Below are 18,985 nucleotides of genomic sequence, written 5' to 3'. Positions count from 1 at the left end.
ACATTATCCCAAATGTTTCCAACAATTTCCAAACCCAGAGAAATCCGTAATTTAATCAAGGTAACCACCAACGCATGCATCTTGTGCATGCGTTGGTGGTGTGGTTGTCCGCCACAATGGTGTCTACCAAAGAGTATACGCATACAAGGTTGGTGTTGTGGTTGTCTCCCAGAAACTGCCATAAATTGACTCTTATTCAGTTTTAAGCCACATTTTTATGACAAACTTTTTAGATCTTGGTCGTTTTTAACTATATCTTTTCACCAGATAAAAGATTTTAGTCATCGGACATCTGGATCTTAAGTTAACAGAGAAACAAGCTGAGCAACACTGATTTTTTATGTGAAACTGCTTTATTCAGTGTTTTTACCAGTTTTAATCCCTGTGCATGTTTGTTTTGGAGTGGAGGAGACCTCTGCGTATAATTCGGCTTCCGGTAAAAACCTGCTGAATGTCTGGATCTTAAATTGTCAGAGAGACAAGCTGAGCAAATGTTAACAGCAGCTTGGCTCACAACCCCACCGGACGTCCTGTGTCCAATGAACAGCGTCAGAGAAACACTGATTTTTTTACATGAAACTGCTTTATTCAGTGTTTTTACCTGTTTTAATCACCGGGTACGTTTGTTCTGGAGAGGAGAAGTCCTCTGCAGATGATTTGGCTCCTGGTAAAAAAACATCCTGAACAATGAACACTGAAGTAATCCTAACCCAGAGAAGCTGGTTGTTTAACAATGAAGACAACAACTCCCATGATCCCACGCTACTTCACAACATCATCAAACTCTGTAATTTGTTATTGTTTTTATTGAGAGACCCCTAGCGGCAGAAATTACATATTGTGCGTTTAAAGTGGCTGAATTCAAATAGAAATGCTGAAAGAGGCTGACGTTTTGTGTTTTAAGTATAACTCCTAAAAGAAGTTTAAGTGGCAATGTAAGTCTCAGCACTGAGTGAAGTTCTGGTATCAGTTGAAGTTCTAGCACTGAAAAGAGTTGAAGTGTCAGTTAAAGAGTCCCTTTACTCCTTGCATTAAAATGAATCTCGTATGAACTGCCAAGTTTCGCTTGTATACTTTCATTGGACGAAATTGAAAGCAGACACTTGGTGTCACATTGACTCCATCCACAAGTGCCTTGAATATCCACAGCTGTCTTGCTGCTTTCTTGCTAGTAGCTTAGCTTGCTAACTGGCTAATGGTGGCTTCCTTGCTGGTTTGGAGCAGTTAAAATGTTTTCTCCTTCTCTGCCTCAGTTCTTTCATGCTGCCGTTTTGTGCGCCCCAGCACCTCCTCATCACCACCCAGTCTTCACAGATTCGTCAGTGCATCACTTCATCAACTTCATCAGCCTCAGCAGAAGTCATCAGCCACCACCACCACCAGCCTGGACTCCAAGGGGGGATCTATCTTGCTGCTGCTCAGGACTGATGTCCTTCTATTCAAAATCTCCCTGTAGAGTCTTTGTCTAAAGACTTTTGTTAACACTTAATCTTCAATATCATCTGTATAATAAACAATTCTTTTTTACTTCATTCACTTGTCTCTCCTGATTGAAATATATTAGTGCCAGTTCAGGTACATAAACTGAGACACAATCTCAGTTAAAGTGTCAGCTGAAGTGTAAGTACCTTAAGCAGTTAGAGTAAATTGTTTATGAAGAGTGGAAGTAGTGTTAGTTAGACAAGCACCAACTACCATGGTTTGAGGCTGATGCCGATGTGGAAGTACCTTGAAGTAGGTTGCCATGGATGGCCACTAGACACTGGCTCCGAGTGACTCCCATTCAAAACGCCTCAACTTCTCTCTAGGAATACTAAGTCAATCATTTTTTTAACGAGTCATTATGGTCTCAATCTCTAAATTCTGGCCCTCTAATAAGTGTGCTGGTGGTCATTTTGTAAATTATTGCTCCATTAATAGGATTGGAAGACGTATAGTAGCGTTGATGTCTGCCATGTGGGCGTTGATTGACAGCTGTGATTGACAGTTGGCTCATCTGCTGCTCTCCCCGCCTCCAGGACTCACATTGAGTCAGACTATTGTTGCAATATTTCAGTACATTAAATGTTACTTGATTACGATACCTGCCCTGTTAGTTCAAACTGGGTCTAATGCAAAACAACGTCATACTCCTATCTGTATATACAGTCTATGGAGTTAGAGGAGCTGAGGAGGTTTTTATTGTTGTTGTCCATAGGTGAACATTAACTTATTAAGCTACTAATCACACAAGTATCTTCTCAGGAAACGCCCCATGGTGCACAGGAAGTGTTGCATTTTCAACCGCAACAGTGGTTTATCTGTACTAAACAGAGAAAAACCTGCCATGGATGAACAGAAGAAAAGAGTGCTACCCACAGAGACCCTACAGGAAACCCACGAAAAAAAGACATGATAGCATCTCAATCTCTGTCTTAATAGTAATGAAAACCAGTCAAAAGTGAAACTTCAGTGGCGGGTGCATCTATCCTGTTGTCAGACTTTGCATTCAGAGCAAAGCAGCAGTCCTTCCTGGTATAGTCAGCACTGATATCCACTCCTTGCTATCAGCACAGTGTTCTTTAGATAGGAGTCCAGCTAAGACAGCTCTCATGGAGCAGCGCTCCATTCCTGCCATGATAACATCACACTAAATGACTTTCAGCCCAGTGTTGCACCCAAACTGGCCATCTCAAAATATCCTCTGTGCTGAATCAGCAGATGTGAGTTAGTTGGCACCATCTGTCAGTGGATGTAATATGAGACAGGACTAAGAACTCAAATTTAAAGATCTCCCCCAGATGTTCTGCTTTGAATAATGGTTTGTGTCTAACATGTTTTTTCCACAAAAAATTGCCTTTGTTGAAATATTGAAAATGACTCTCCTCCCTCTCTGTCATTGAAAGATTCAGAATCTATGAATATGCAAACATTTTTCATAGACACAAGATGTCTCTTACTTCACTGAAAAGTCTATTCTCAAGTTTCCTAATCACATTTGTGTACATTTCATACTGGACCACAGTTGGCTCCAAAGTAGTTGTGATGTCACAAATCCTGCTCATACGTACACAACTAAAACTGAGATTTAAGGTGAGCACAGAGACACTTTTCCCTTCAGCAGATAAATGTGAAAAAAATACATGCAAGCACAATACAAGTTAAGTTCAGTAACAATAAGCAAAACACATTTTTGATTCTAAATAGGATTATGATGTACATTCAAAGAGTTCTTAATATCAAGATTTACATAATGACATGTGAAACATGGGAAATAAGCCTTTTCACTTTCTTGCCGATACTTAGATGAAAAAATCCATTGTTGCTTTGTGTGTCTGAATGACACACACACACATGTAATTCATTCAGGTGTACCATAACACATCTCTGAGGAGCACACTCTGCACTAAATTACAGTTTGGTTGATCCTATAGTTTTTTGACAGGAGAGAGTTACCAACCTGTCACCGTCAACAATGCTCTGCCACACTCAAATTCACACCCTGTAGTGTTAGATTTCGTCCCAAGACACTGACACTTTCAGTCCATCAATTTTCGCCTCTCAGTAAGGAGCATTTTGATTTGATTTCCAAGCACGAATGTCCCCATGTAGTATGCATTTATGTTGTGGAGGCTACATTCAGGTTGGAAGATGCAAAAACAGAAGTGAGAGAGATGAAGAGAGGAGGAATTTAGATGGAAAAATTTGAAAATTGATATTGTACACCCTCCTCTCTCCGCACTATAACTGATATCACACTTTAGGGGCCCCATTAAGAGTTGTGACTGCCTCAGAGTGGAGATACCAGGATGCCAGCTAGATGGAATTAGTCCCCTTCACCTCTCAGGGTCATGGTCTGCCACTCTTTAAAGTCCCCCTGGAAAAAAAAATCCATTTTCATTCGACGGCAGATTATTTCCTGTACCTGCCATCGCTGTGTTTCTGGAGCCAGAGTGCATGCTGGGAGAAGAAGCGGTCAGCCACTTACACAGAAGGTGTGAAATGACCAGGAAATTGTCTGTCTCACTGTCCTAGAAAAACCTTGAAGCATTTTTTTTCCCTTGACACTATTGATTCTCAAAAGCAGAAGGCAGAGGGTCATCTAAAGAGCTGTGCTGCTCAGCTTCAGATGTGCTCCATTCATGCCCATTGATAAGACTCCGGAACATTTAACATTGTAATGTTAAACTCCTTTTAAAACCAAAATGAGCTGAAAGACACTAAACAAAACTCCCTAAAGTTGAGAGGAACTTCAGAGTTGGATGATAATTATCTGGAGTTTTGTCACTACGAGCGACTCCTTTCACATTACACATAGTCATTTGATCTATTGTTAATAGAAAAATATTGATTAGTGCAGCTTTAAGGTTTGTCTGCGCTGGCTTTACCACTCAACAGCCACTGATTCACACTTAACCATTATTATAAAATACTGTATATGAAATGAGAGTTCAATCATTACTTCTTTCATGGTACAGAAGTACTGTACATCATATTTACATTAAAAGTATATATTGTGACTTTAACAGAGATAGCATTAAAAGGTGTTGTTTTCTAAAGTTACAGAGGTTCTATGGGACGATTGGCAGATATGAATTTGTATCAATTCCTGCAGTGCCAATGATATTGTTTCTTGCAGCAGAAATTGTAACTAATAGCAAGAAAAGCACAGGTAAAACTAATAATATTACTGATGACTCTGTTCCACTTAAGTTAACCATGACAGTAAGCTGCCATGCACAATACCAGGGTAAATGGAAATGAAACACCTAAAATGAATGCAGTCATTATTAATGTAGCTATGTAGAACTACATTTTTTCCTACTGGGAAATATCAAACGACTCCTCCAAACAGTTGGTTCAGGTATAGACACAATGTAAAAACCTGTACATGCTGTGTAGTTTCGCTTTCCACACAGAAGGCTCTGGAAACACCTTCTAGCTTTAAGCTTTTGACGAGCTGTTTGGTTTCTAATCCAGGAAGTCTCTGCGTTTTCACCCGTCCCCATTAATCTGATAGCATTTATGGTGTGACATATTTGATGAATGGTCACAGCCAGTAAAGAGGGGGTGGATTAGATTAGATTACAGCTCTTTGTGGAAATGTGCATGCAGTCGTGAGATTGCATACTATGTCCTTCTGTATGTGTGTGTGTGTGCAGTGTGTTGGGATTAGATGTCCCTCAGCAGATTACTGATGCTCCATTTGAGAAAGTCTGCTGGTTTAATAAAACCAGTTTAACACACTGGTGACCAGGAGCTTTACATACTTAAACACCAAACACACACACACACACACACACACACACACACACACACACAACCAAACATGACAAAAATGTAAAATATCATCATGACAGGTAGACTAGACAAGTAGAAGGTTTACTGAGAGGAAACATGGACCGCAAATGATCGGTTTAGTCTTTTTTTCATCTGAATCACAGAAAGAGCGACACAGCCGTCGCTGATGTTTGGTAATTATATAGGAAGAAATCTGTCATACAAAATGCAGGGAAACCAATGTCTCCACCAATAGTAGCTATAATGGGAAAAGTTCAGACACATTATTTCATCATTCAAGTTCAGGGTCAAATGGTATGTGTTAGTGGCATGGTTGCTCCACCACTTTTGTCCAGACTAAAATATCTTAACAACTATTTGACAGTCTGCTATGCCATTTTGTACACATGCTCATGGTCCCCAAGGATGAATCCTACTGACTTTGATGATCACCTGACTTTTCTTAGTGTAACCATGTGGTTGATATTTGTGGTTCTGAGTCAAATATTTCAACAATTATGAGATGGATTGCCATGAAATTCACAACAGATATTCAAGGTCCCCTTGGATATATTCTAACCAGTAGGTCAAAAAAAAAAATAGACAGACATCCATGGTTCCCAGTGATGTTTTCCAGTTTGATCCCCTTATTTTTCATCTAGCACCTCATCTGGTCAAAATGTCCTTTTGTCCAAATTTATGACCAAATACCTGCAAAAATCATGACATTCCTAGCAGTCTCAGCTGTACTTTGTGTTTGGTTCTAATTAACAAATGTTAGCATGCTAACATGCTACACCAACACAGTGACAAATATTATACCTGCGTAACATCAACATGCTAGCATTATCATTGTGAGCACGTCAGTGTGCTAACGTTAGCATTTAGCTCAAGTACAGCCTTACAGAGTTGCTAGCATGGCTGTAGACTGACTCCCTTCCCCTTTACAGCAACTGTAGTTTTATTTTTGTATTACTGTGAATAGGGGACATGCCAGAAAAGAGAACGTTGACAGTGACAAACCTGTAAAAAAAACTGTTGAAACTGGTATTTGTATGCGCTTGTTGATAAAATTACTCGTGGCACAGGGGTAAAATTTTTTTGAATGACAACCTTTTGCCAGACAAATGAAGGCTCACCTTTCTAATGAACAGGTATGAACTACAGTATCATCATGAATATCAAGATTTTTACTGGATTGTTGACTGTCCCTGTTAATGTGGATACTGCATCATTTGTTCTGTTTTTTTCTTTAGGGAAGCAATCCTTTCCCTTAAGAGTTTTTTGTTGTTTTGGTTTTCTCTTCAAATGAGATGAATCATTACTGCAGAAATCTGTGGCACTCAGAATATTTAGTTGGAAAAGAAAATGGCTTTGATCAAATCCTCAATCTTATTCACTTGGTCTTCCAGATAAAAGTTCACCCATAATCATCTAGATTCAACAAAACACTTTTCTTTGACAGGCATTACTGTTGGCTGTTTCACTCTCTCTCTCTCTGTAAAACAACTGAAAGGAAAAGGTTGTATCAGACATTTACTGTCTTCATTTAGTAATAGAGGCAGTGAATATGTGTCTGTGATGGGTTAACCATCTCTGCTCACATGCGGAGAGGTGGAGCATATTTGTAAAACTGTAAAACACACACACACACACACACACGCACACACACACACAGGGCAGTGGTGGTGATCTGAGCACCATCAGCACTTAGAGACAAGGTCTTACTCAGCACTGATCATTATTAATTCATGACACACAGCTCAGATAGAAGCTCAGATCAGAAATCCTGATTTAAATCACTGAAAAGGAGTGACAAATTGAACAAGATAGACACATTGATACATAGAAGGGTTTCTTTGGTGAGTTCTTGTGTGTTTCTTGTTCTGTTTCTAAAAACATCCAGTCTTCCACTTCATGCCCTGTAATGGGAATATTCCATTCCAGCTTTAAGCCTCTCTGCAATCACACTTCAAACTCCCCTGACCTCAGCCCATACCTGACCAAATCTCAACAATTTAACCAAAAATGTTCTCTTTTGATGAACAAAGTTGGTTATGTTTTTGCCCCATCTGTTTGATGGTCCGTCTCTTTGTCATCTATTCCGTATATTACTGTGAATAGATTCTGAGTGAGGAAAAAGAACAATCAATTGAATTAAATGACAATTTCTAGCCAGCTGTAAATGTGTTTACAGTATAAAAATGGAACCCTAATGAAAAGTATCAATAGATTAAATTCTACTCTCTCTTCTCACTCATCCCCATATCCTCTGTTCCTCTCTCCCTCCTGCTGTTTCCATCATCCAGCTCCTCTTATCCCCCCAGCCCCATCACCACCCCTTGCCCCTCCTCTGTTGTGTGCCTGGCTGTCTCTCTGTAATCCAGTGTGTCTCTTTGTGACTGTACAGCATGTGGCTCAGCTGCACTTTGGCCCCTAATGGACCCAGTCAATGGGGAGAATTGCCACCCTGTTGTCTCTATCCAGGTCAAGTGTGTGCATATGAGCATATTTGTTTGTGTGTGTGTGTGTGTGTGTGTGTGTGTGTGTGTGTGTGTGTGTGTGTGTGTGTGTGTGTGTGTGTGTGTGTGTGTGTGTGTGCATGTGTGTGTGTGTGTGTGTGTGTTTGTGGGAGGGTAGTCCTGTGGATTGTGTGCATTCTCTGTTTGCTTGCGTGCTCGCTGGCAGAGTCTCACATGAGTGTGAAACGATAAGTATTCATGTAAAGGTGAAATTGATCATAGTTGTATTTAATTTTCAACTCTTTTATCTTGTGTTTTCGTTTTTCTTACAAGAGGTTGGTGCATTATTGTGTGCGTACTGTTTATTCACTTTACTGTTGTTTGTAAGTGGATGCATTAAAGACCTGACTTTCTCTTTTCATTTTTGATGAAATGTATCAAATTATATTCATTTGCACGTGTGCTGAGTACAGAGTGACACATTTGTACACTGCAACAAAGGATGTGTGTGTGTCTTTGTACATCAAAGTCAGTATCATCAAAAATTGTAAGTGTGTGCACATTAGAGTGTGTTTTTGTGTGTATCATGGTACCTTACTCTTCACTTCTGGCCCTGTGATGGAGAACAAGACTAAGGGCCCTATTTTAACAATCTAAAGCGCACGGTCTGAAGCGCATGGCGCAAGTGTATTTAGGGTGTGTCCAAATCCACTTTTGCTATTTTAATGGTGGAAAAATGGTCAATGCGCCAGGCGCATGGTTCAAAGGGGTTGTCTTTAGTCTCCTAATTAATCATGGGTGTGTTTTCTGCGTAACATGCAATAAACCAATCACAGTGTCATCTCCCATTCCCTTTAAGAGCAAAGTGCGCTTGCACCTTGGCGGATTGCTATTATGATGGCACATTTGCCATCATAATAGTAGTAAGAAGGAGCGTTTCTCTGCAGAGGAAACAGATCTGCTCATGTGCAAAGTGAAAGCACATGATCCATAACGAGCACACTGCTGCTCCTGGACCCTCCCGTGGTCAGCCACAGACCACCAGTTTAAGATCCTGTTCATTAATTTGTGGCAAATTTACCTTCATTTGGTTTTTGAAAAGGTTTATTTTCTTAATTACAGCTTTGGTTTCTTTAAAATCATTTTGTTCAGTCATGGAGTAACAGGTCAAATCAGCAGGGTTTTAATTGCCTCAGCTGTACTTTGCACCAAACACAAAGTACAGCTGAGGCTGATGGGAATGTTAGTTTTGCAGGTATTTTGTCATAAAGTCTTGGACTGGAAGTATTGGAAATTTAACCTGATGATGGTGCTAGACGTAATGTCAAGGCAGAAGTTATTACAGTTCATCCTTTAGGAGACATGAATATGTGTTCCAAATTTAATGAGGTGCTAGATGAAAAATAAAGGGATCAAACTAGAAATTAATTTCCAATCCGTCAAATAGTTGTTGAGATATTTCACTCAAAACCATGTGAACCACATGATGGCACTAGAGGAAAAGTCAGGGGATAACTAAAGTCATTAGGGTTCATTGTCTGGGAACCATGAATGTCTGTACCAAATTTTGTGCCAATCCATCTCCATGTTGACATATTTCACTGGATAAGTGAAAAATTTGTCCTGCTGATCCTTCAACTTAATTATTAATGTAGAGTTGTATGAAACTATAAGAGCTTAGAGACAGAGAGGGTTGGAGTGTGGTAGTGAGACAAAGTTCATACAAATAAAAAGTCTTGGTTTTACATGACCTTTTAGTCACTTTTAAGGTCTTCTGTTTGCAACATCTGTAAGTAAAATTATACTTGTTTTATCATCCTTAATCACAGAATAGGGCTGTGACAGAGAGGCTTGTCTAATCACTATGACTGAAATAATGTACAGGTGTCCTGAATCTGGCCTGTATTTGGTGTTAGCTTTGTTCACTGTCTGAAAATCTCAGCATGCTGGAAGTTTTCAAAGTGAAACCCAGGAGCAAACAAAATTTCAACTTTTGAATGTAGTCTTCCACTGTTTCCTGACACAAATTGAGGACCAACCATGGCTTAACTTCTTCTCCTTCTACACCAGACACTGAGTGCTTTGTTTTTATTAAAAGTTGTAAAATCAGATTTTTTTGTGTGACGGAAGATGCCACACAACACCCCTTCAGTCAGAAATTCAATTAGGAAATAATACATTTTGATACCATATTTGATGTAAAGACAGGACACATACAGCTGTTGAGCCGACTTCAGAGTAATGTCAGTGTCCCTTGTTGAGCCGACTCCAGAGTAATGTCAGTGTCCCTTGTTGAGCTGACTCCCAAGAAATGTCAGATGATGCTCTCAGGTATGTGTATTCTGGATGTGGGCCAATTCTGGTTTATCTGGTTTGTTCTCGGTTGACATACGGCTTACTTGTGGCCCACATCTGGGAAACAGGAGCAGACCGCCCAAGTGCCATCATTCCATGCGGTATGTGGGCCGGATAAAAATGCTGAAAGTGTCGGGTGTGGGCCAGATTTGGGCCACATTAATTTTGCTATCTGGGTATCTGGGTAACATATTGACATACAGTATGTTTGACATTCAAGTAATCGACAATGAATACATCTTCACTTCCATATTTTACACTCTCAGAAATGACTCCTAAAACACACTGGATGTTTCTTAATGTATCTTCACTCCCATTTACACTAGCAAGACATCTCTGTAGCTCTGATGGGAACAATGAAAAAGGAGTATCTGTACTTGTCCCTATTACCATCTCAAATTCATTAAGATTGTTGTCTAGGGAAAACTCTCAGCATTATCACATGTGGTGCCTGTCACTTAAAGTTTTTGCAACATTATTAAAAATTTCTGCAGCTACTTGCAACAGTCTTAAAATATTGGTTTTTTGCCTCAAAGTGCATGCACCATAACGTACACAGGGGGCCATACATGGCTATAAGTCTTGAGTAATATATCATATAGTGGCATTTTGGAGTGATGACATCTCCAAAAAAATATTTTTGGGGCAATTACAATGTCAACTATGTCACAGCAGATCAAGAACCCATCCCAATAATTGCAATCGGGTGGAACACAGTGTGCCATTAAAAAAGGCAAGAGCCTAAAGAGACACCATTTCTGAGCGGCAGACCCTGTAATTGCAGAGTTTTGCATTAATCACTCTTGTATTATATTGTACTGATCTGTTTTTTTTATAATTTTGATCAATCACTTGTTGTGGTACTTCATTAATTTCCTCTATGGTTATATGTTTCTCTTTGTTTGCTTGGCACACAACTAGCTTCGCTGTAAGTGGAACAACTCCTAATGAGTCATGCATTATGTCAGGTGGAAATGCTTTCACCACATTGAAATACTTAAGCTCATTTAATGGCGAAGGACCATTTACTCCATATGTCCCCTTATACTTAGGATTTTTGATACATTTCAGATTATACTCGTGTGGCTCTGGGCTTCTCAAGACAAAATTGTCCTCATTAAAGTTTTTTTTTTTTCATTTCTGTGTATGTTGCCATGCAAAAGTTACAAATTCTGTGTGAGCTAAATGACATAGTAAAACCACCCAACATGCAAGCTGAAAGATTATCTGCTGAAAATGTTGCTAGTGCAGCATGAATTGTCTGCTCACTCATATCCACTGTGATTGTAATACCATCTCTTTTAAGTTTTTTAAGATCCTCTAACATGGGTTTTAAGATGGTTTGCAAATCACAGTATTTCACAAATGTTTGACAGACCAAAAGAGCCAGATAGGTATGCTTAAGTTTTGATCGATGTTTGCTATCAAGGTTGCTAGAGTATAATAGTAAGCACAGAGCTTTTGCTTGGTTTGCTTTGAGCCTAAGGGATTGACCACTTCAAATTGATCTAAAGCATGTGGATTAACTTTGAAGAAGGGATGTCCCTGAAGTAAGTACCATCAGAGTAGTCGCTTAAGTAATCTGGATTTCTGTCCATATACCTGTTGGTCTAAACTTCATTACTATGTCCTCATGTAAACAATAGTGTGTTAAGACCTCCATGATTGGTACTTAAGAGCAGGCTTGGAATTTCATCATCTGGGACAAGGCCGTTTGGCCTTCGGTGTCACAAAATTTTTTAGGGCACAAGGCTACATGACAAAGGCCATTGAGTGAAATAAGAGGATTTTAGAGTGCACAAATAAATAACTTGACTTCCTGATAAGAAAAAAAACATGAACTACATGAAAAACATAAATTATTCATTTTCTAAATATCAATAAAAACCCACAAACATTTGAGGTTGTCATATTATATGCCTCTTTTTTAAGATGATGATCATCTTGTGTGCATGCGTCCGTGTTGTCCACCACAATGGCGTCCAAGCATATCTACACATCATCTACACATACAAGATAATATGTCATCATTGTGGTTGTCCACCAGAAACTCTGCCACAAATTGACTTTTTATCTAGTTTTAAGCCACATTTTTACAATAAACTTTTTGGATCTCAGTCGTTATAAGTATATCTTTAAACGGATGAAGGATTTTAGTTATCAGACGTCTGGATCTTAAGTTATCAGAGAAACAAGCTGAGTAAACGTTAGCAGCAGCTTGGCTCACAGCCCCTCTGGACATCCTGTGTCCGCCAAACAGACTCAGAGAAACACTATTGTGAAACTGCTTTATTCAGTGTTTTTACCAGTTTTAATCACCGTGTACATTTGTTTTGGAGAGGAGGAGCCCTCTGTGGATAATTCAGCTCCCGGTAAAAACATTCTGAACGTCTGGATCATAGGTTATCAGAGAAACAAGCTGAACAAACGTTAGCAGCATCTTGGCTTGCAGCCCATCCCAACACCCTGTGTCTGCACAGTCAAAGAAACACTGATTTTTAACGTGAAACTGCTTTATTCAGTGTTTTTTACCGGTTTCAATCACCATGTCCATTTGTTTTGGAGAGGAGGGGCACAACCAATCCAAGCTGTAAGGACTGCTGCAGTTCTAAAAGACCACTGACGCTTTTAAAGCAACCTCAAGATTTTGACAGTAACAGGGGCACAAATGCCATGGTGGCCATAGAGTGCACAGTGATTTTCAGGGCATCACGGCCAGAGTGAGGGCCATGGCCACCGTGGCTGCTGTGAAATTCCTACCCTGCATAAGCGTATGTACCTATTTTGTGTCCACTTTCTGACCTCAAAGCATGATACACTGGTTAAACCAATTTGAGCTTAGATTTACAATGTTCTGTCAACATGTATGGTGATCTAACAGCTGCTGAAGCTTTTTCAAAAAAATCATTAGACTGTATCACCTCTCTTAGTTCAGGACATTCCAAAATATTGGATCCATTTTCTTGAAGATGGTAAGTAATAAAAGTGTTGTAATTTTCTTTCAAATAACAAAATAAAAATGTGATGTCATTTACAATTTCCTGTTGGGCAGCCTGTGGAATGTGATTTTTTTCTCTACATTTAAGAATGAAGCTACAGAGATTTTCTTTAAAATTTCTCAATAGTGCATCCATACTAGGTGGTATATCTGCCTGTATTGTCTATGTCATTGTCATTGTTTAGATCAGCGTCATTGACCATGTCACTGTCATTGCTATCAGGTAGCACATACTCCTCATGTTTATGATACACATAATACACCTGAAAGATTTGTATAATGTAAAAGTTGACTTATAGTCATTTAGTTCACAAGTGATACATATTAAAGTTGGTGTTCTGAGTGTGGATAAGACCAACATGTTGAACCAGTTTCATAAAGGTGAATTCTTCTACGCCATGTACATTTATACAGTTGTTTGTGCTTACTTTGGGTGATTGTCAATATTCTCTCCACTACTTTGTTGAGTTCACTGCAGAGTTCTCTGAGGTTCACTAGCAGTAATAAAATAGATCTATTTTCGCTCTCGGAACCTAGGCTTAATGGATGTGAGTACATGCACAAACCGAATTTCACAATTTCCTTGACAGCCCTGACGCACTAACCATCCCATCCACCAACAGCATTTTGGTCACACACTGACATCTTTGATAATTGTACCTCTATTGGAAAAATGGTACAGACATGGACCCTTTCTCAGTTTGGAACTTACATGTACCTATCAACCTAGAAAAGGCACATATTAGTACCTTATGGATCAACTATGACCCTTTGAGGCTACATCACCAGCAGTTGTACCTTAGAGAACATACAGTAAATGGACTTCAACCATACCCTTTTTTCTTGGCATTTGCATTAAAACCTTTGCTTGGTGAATAGGATTTTACAGCTTTACAGGAACTTTCAATCCCTGCAAACAAGTAAAAAAGAGGAAAACCATACACAAAAGTAACTCAAAATCAACTTTTTTCCTGCATCTTAGCTTTTTTGGGTTTAAAATTTGCAGTGTTTTCTCTGCACATAAAGAAAGTTTTGGCCAGCATATACAAGAACCGAGAATACATTAAAACATTTTACAATCACATTGAACTCACTGGTTCAACTTGTTTATGTGTGTGAGACAGAATGCATGCTGTCAGCTGTTTCTTATTGGTATAAAATCAGACAGTGTTTTGTAGACAGAAGACACAGTTACTCAGAAAAACATTTTAATGTCACATTCAAAGCATGTTTTATGTGCAAGAGTGAGGAAGATAGAACTGTGCACACTGTCAGGTGTTATAGGCATGGTATCTGCACAGAAGGAGTAGTGTTTTGTGAATGTACACTGAACCGACATGACACGACGTGACACAGATGAAACACTTAGTAATTGCACATTCAGAGAGACTGGCAAAGAGATATTTTGTACACACTGTCAGCTGTTTGGGGCATCTAATCAGCATGAAAGGAGAGACAGCCTTTTGAAAATGAAGCTGAATCACTCTCTGTGGAGAGCCTGATCTGCTGCTATGGTCGCCATTTAAACACAATGTAGCAGCAAGCCGTCCAGAACATCTGCATCGGAGAGACACAGGGGGCTGGCTGGCTGCATGTGTGTGTGTGTTGGAGCTGATATAGTGTGTGTGTGTGTCTGAGTGTGTGCTGGGGGGGATGGAGAAGGGAGTCTTGTCAGTGCTGTCCCACACAAAGAAGATAAAACTACTAATGGCCTGGGCTTCCTCTAATGGAACGCTGAGCTGTGTGTGTGTGTGTGTGTGTGTGTGTGTGTGTGTGTGTGTGTGTGTGTGTATGTGTGTGTGTGTTTTTGGTGTATGCATGCATGTGTGTGTGCACACATCAACAAAGCTGCATTCAAAACATCTCTTATTCATGGCTGCATTACCGCTTTTAGGCCCAGTCTTTCTGTCTTTCTATTTACAGCTCGCTCTCTCTGTCTGTACATGTGGGCATCTATTCACATGCACCTACTGTTTCCAGGCTGCAGAGCTGCACGGATCGGTCCATGTGTGTCAATAAAAGATCCACTATCCCGGTCCCGCTTCCCTCATATAACGAATCATACCACACTGCTGTGAGAGTGAACAGTGGATAATTTTCCTTTTGATGTCCTGGCATTTTTTAATTTTATTAATTATATGTAATTAGGCCAAGGTCGTGAAACATTTTGTATAACCAGGGAGATGAATTTAGCTATTAATTAAAGTATAAAACAAAGTATTAATTTAAAATGTATTATATTTGTCGGTGGAGGAAAAAAGAGTTCTGTACTTAAGTATAATGTTGAGGTACTTAAGTATTTCCGTTTAATGCTTTAAGCAGTGTCTAGTTGGGGCCCCTTGTCACATTTCAGATGTCTATTTCATATAAATAACTGTTCGAGGCCACAAAGAAACAAAGATTAGAGAAACATCAAAAAAATGAATACAAATTTGTGTAGCAGAACTTTTCCCCCTTCTCCCATTAATCATCTCATAAACCTCTTACATTTATCGTGTGACCCTCTGGAAGAGCCCGACCCATAGGTTTGAAACCAAAGGACTAAATAAACTAACTGTATAAAGTAATTAAAACTAGCTCCATCTCAGCCTGCTACAAAAATAGAATGATGCACACACATGAACGCATCAGTAACAATCTAATAATGTCATATATCAAGTGTTGGGGCTGCTTTTATTTGTGATACTTAAAGTACATTTTGCTGATAATACCTCTGTACTTTCACTTGAGTGGGCTTTTGAATGTAGGACTTTTGTTTATAATGGAGTATTTTTACATCATTGTGATATTGGTACTTTTACTGAAGTATCTGAATACTTCCACCATTGGTTTTATTAAGCTATTTGTACCTGTGTATGTCGGCTATATATTCTGTGTCTGTATTATATGTGATTCTTAGTTACATACGTCTTTTTCACAGCAAACTTGTCATAGTAGGAAAAGCACAGCTGTTACTAATAACATTAACAATGTTCTGTTTAAGTGTCCCAGTAAGTCATGACAGTGTGACAGTGAGCCAGTATGCACAACAACACCACCCTGAAACTGAGGCAGCTAAATAGAATTCAACCATCATTCATTTGACAATTTACACCTGTGCTTCTCCTGCTGACATGTCAAAATGTCTTCTGTGAAGATGTATCACCCAACAAATGTGTAGTAACAGTCAATTCATTGTTAAATTTCAAGCCAATATGAGAGAGAATTCAGTGTCTCTATCACTTTTACACCGACATCTCTACATCTCAGGGCCACTTCTTAAAAAAGACACAGGCAACCATAAAGAGGGTGTTTCAGTCCAATGCTCTGACTACATCTAGATAAGCAGCGCCCTCTTCTGGTGAAAATAAGGTAGCATATACTGTATTTTTTTTAACATCCATAATATTTATTGTTCATATACTTTCACCAAATATATGGTCATTCTTAGGCTGAAGTGTAGTGTTGGTTATGGAGAAAACTGAATAGTAAAAGAAGAAAAAATTGTCTTCCACCCAAGACAGAGCCTTTAGATGCATGGAAGTGACAGATGTTACATATACTGCACTCTGTGTTTCATACACCAGCATTAAAGGCCAAACCACTTGCTTTTCCTATATGAGATGATTAGTTGTTTTTTTTTAAAAATTATGAACCTTTCCAAACGGTTGAGATGTCCATTAAATGTACAATTTAAATCTGCATATTTTTCCTCATTACTTCTGTAATGACCCATCTCTTTTTATGGACAAGAGCAATGTGTAAAATGTTTTACATATATCATATATTAGAATCATTAAACTTTTAACATTTTAAAGCAATTTAAAAATTAACTATAAGTCATATAAAAAATAAAAAAGGTCATATAATATGCAGTGTAGTCTTTGTAGAACTATATCAGACTTGCTCATGTGTGTGATGGTGCAACAGCTCAACTGTTTTTTTGGATGATGTATTCTCTTCCTGTGGTTGATTTGTATTCAAACACAACACAAAGTATTTTCCATACACTTCAGTCCAGACACAACCTTCAGGCAGAAGTTGCAACTCCCCCAATGATCAGAATGAAGTTTCAAGTCAAAATCCACTGTTCTTGTGCTTAAATTCGGCTTTGTTGATTAATCATTACTACTATTGGCAGCAGTATCAGCCTGGATTTAGTTGATCAACATTTTCATTGAATCTAAATAATGTTAGAAACTCATGTTGATATAATTATTTCAACAAACATACAATGGAATAATGTTATATTATTTATCATACTGGCAATAGTTCATGATCAGAAGACTCTGTATTCCATGGCAATATTCAGTTTTGTTAGTAAAACTGTTAGCAAAATTACTTTTAACATAGAGCAGTCATTAGACTGTTTTGGGACTATTCATTTACACCACTCTGTTTAATGAGCCCTCTGAAACTAAACTAAATGAACAAAATATGATTACCTATGAAAACTATGAAACTAAATATAAAATCTTGTCTGCGTCTTGCCCATGAAAACTTCTCCATAATGCCGAGAGCAATTTTTCTGCCAGTAATTTCCTGGAGGGAAGCCACCTGAAAAGGTCTGGCTCAGAATACTTCAATGCCTCCTGGAATTTTTATTTTTAACCTAATAAACTGAATGCTAGAGATGGTTCAGGTCAAGATGACTTGTGTTCAATTTGATGTCACAACTCAAAATGTGCTCTACCAAATAGTAGAAGACAAAGTGCTACAGAAACAGTATTTTGGATCCTTGTAGAGGATCCAAAATCCAAAAATGACAAGCAGTCATCTGGGATCCTGCAGCAGTTTGTTCTCTCTGACTGCTCCTCTATACTTACACATGCTCACACACTCCTCTCATATGCTTCATGTGTTGATATCATTTAAGGAGTGTTCACCAAGTACTAAGTTTTGTTGTATTTCTTGTTTGTGGTCAGTAAAGTGCCTTTTGTCAATACTGTTAAAAACACTTCAGAAATAAATTTGTTTTAACTTGACTAACTGCCACCTTCCCCCCACAGAAAGATCACAGTGTGGGATAATCAGTCAGAGTCAAAAACAGTTTGCAAATTTTGCAGAGTGCAATAAACACATTAATTTATATAGATGGCATTGGTCTAGCAACGTGAACAAATAATAATCACAAAGTATGCGAATCCCATACAGTGCAAGATGTCCACAATCAAAAATAATCTTATTAAATTACATCTACATATATTTCTATACGGCCTGACTGTGGTTCTGTTTATTAATTAATTATCCAGTATATGAATAGAATTTTGCATTACTATAATGTTGGGCCTCTCTGATCCTAATACAATATTATATAATTATATAGTTCATTTAGTTTACAATTTGCAGTTGTGCATAATCATATTACAGTGTGATCTGTCTATGTATATTGTCACCGTTTAGTGTTTCATTTTGAGGGACACTGTAACATTTGCAATGGATTTACTGTGAAAATGGCAACATAGGTAATCTAGTTGGTCTGGTGCAGGTACTGTATATGGCATAGTTTATCCACTATGTTTTACTGTTACCATCCTTAATAGCATCATGTGTCTGTTGTAAAGCACCTTTTAGATTTCCATTTCTCTTTTGATATTATTATTGTTATGTTACCCATGCATGCAGTTGCATAGTACAGTATTTTACAGATGCACTGTGTTGTTGGCCAGTATTTCTCTACATCTTTATTTCTGGCATGCAGTAGTGCTCTCTCTCGATCACACCACCGTGCACGTGTACTCATCGTAAAACGTGATGGTGTCTGTCGCATGATGGCTCGGTCTCTGCGAGAACCAATAACGATGCGAAACCGGAGCGACGGTGGATATATTTGGGAATGATGCGCTTTGCAGTTGGTTTGCGGAATTTACTGACAGCAGCGAGCCCAATGGCAGCTCCTGCGAAGTGGGTTGTGGGTAGCGGAGTCCGACAG

The 18,985-nt window shown here is 38.8% G+C and overlaps 1 long non-coding RNA gene across 1 annotated transcript in view; it reads left to right on the top strand.

The window, feature by feature from the left end:
• Positions 1-1,472, top strand: part of LOC121884366 — a 40,602-nt gene extending 39,130 nt beyond the window's left edge. The window contains exon 3 of the long non-coding RNA XR_006092334.1: positions 1,254-1,472. This is a non-coding gene — a long non-coding RNA (uncharacterized LOC121884366). The remainder of the gene's footprint in view (positions 1-1,253) is intronic.
• Positions 1,473-18,985: the final 17,513 nt, after the last annotated feature.

Source organism: Thunnus maccoyii, chromosome 18, assembly GCF_910596095.1.
Source record: "Thunnus maccoyii chromosome 18, fThuMac1.1, whole genome shotgun sequence".
Lineage (NCBI taxonomy): Eukaryota > Metazoa > Chordata > Actinopteri > Scombriformes > Scombridae > Thunnus > Thunnus maccoyii.
This window is presented reverse-complemented; position numbering and strand designations above follow the sequence as displayed.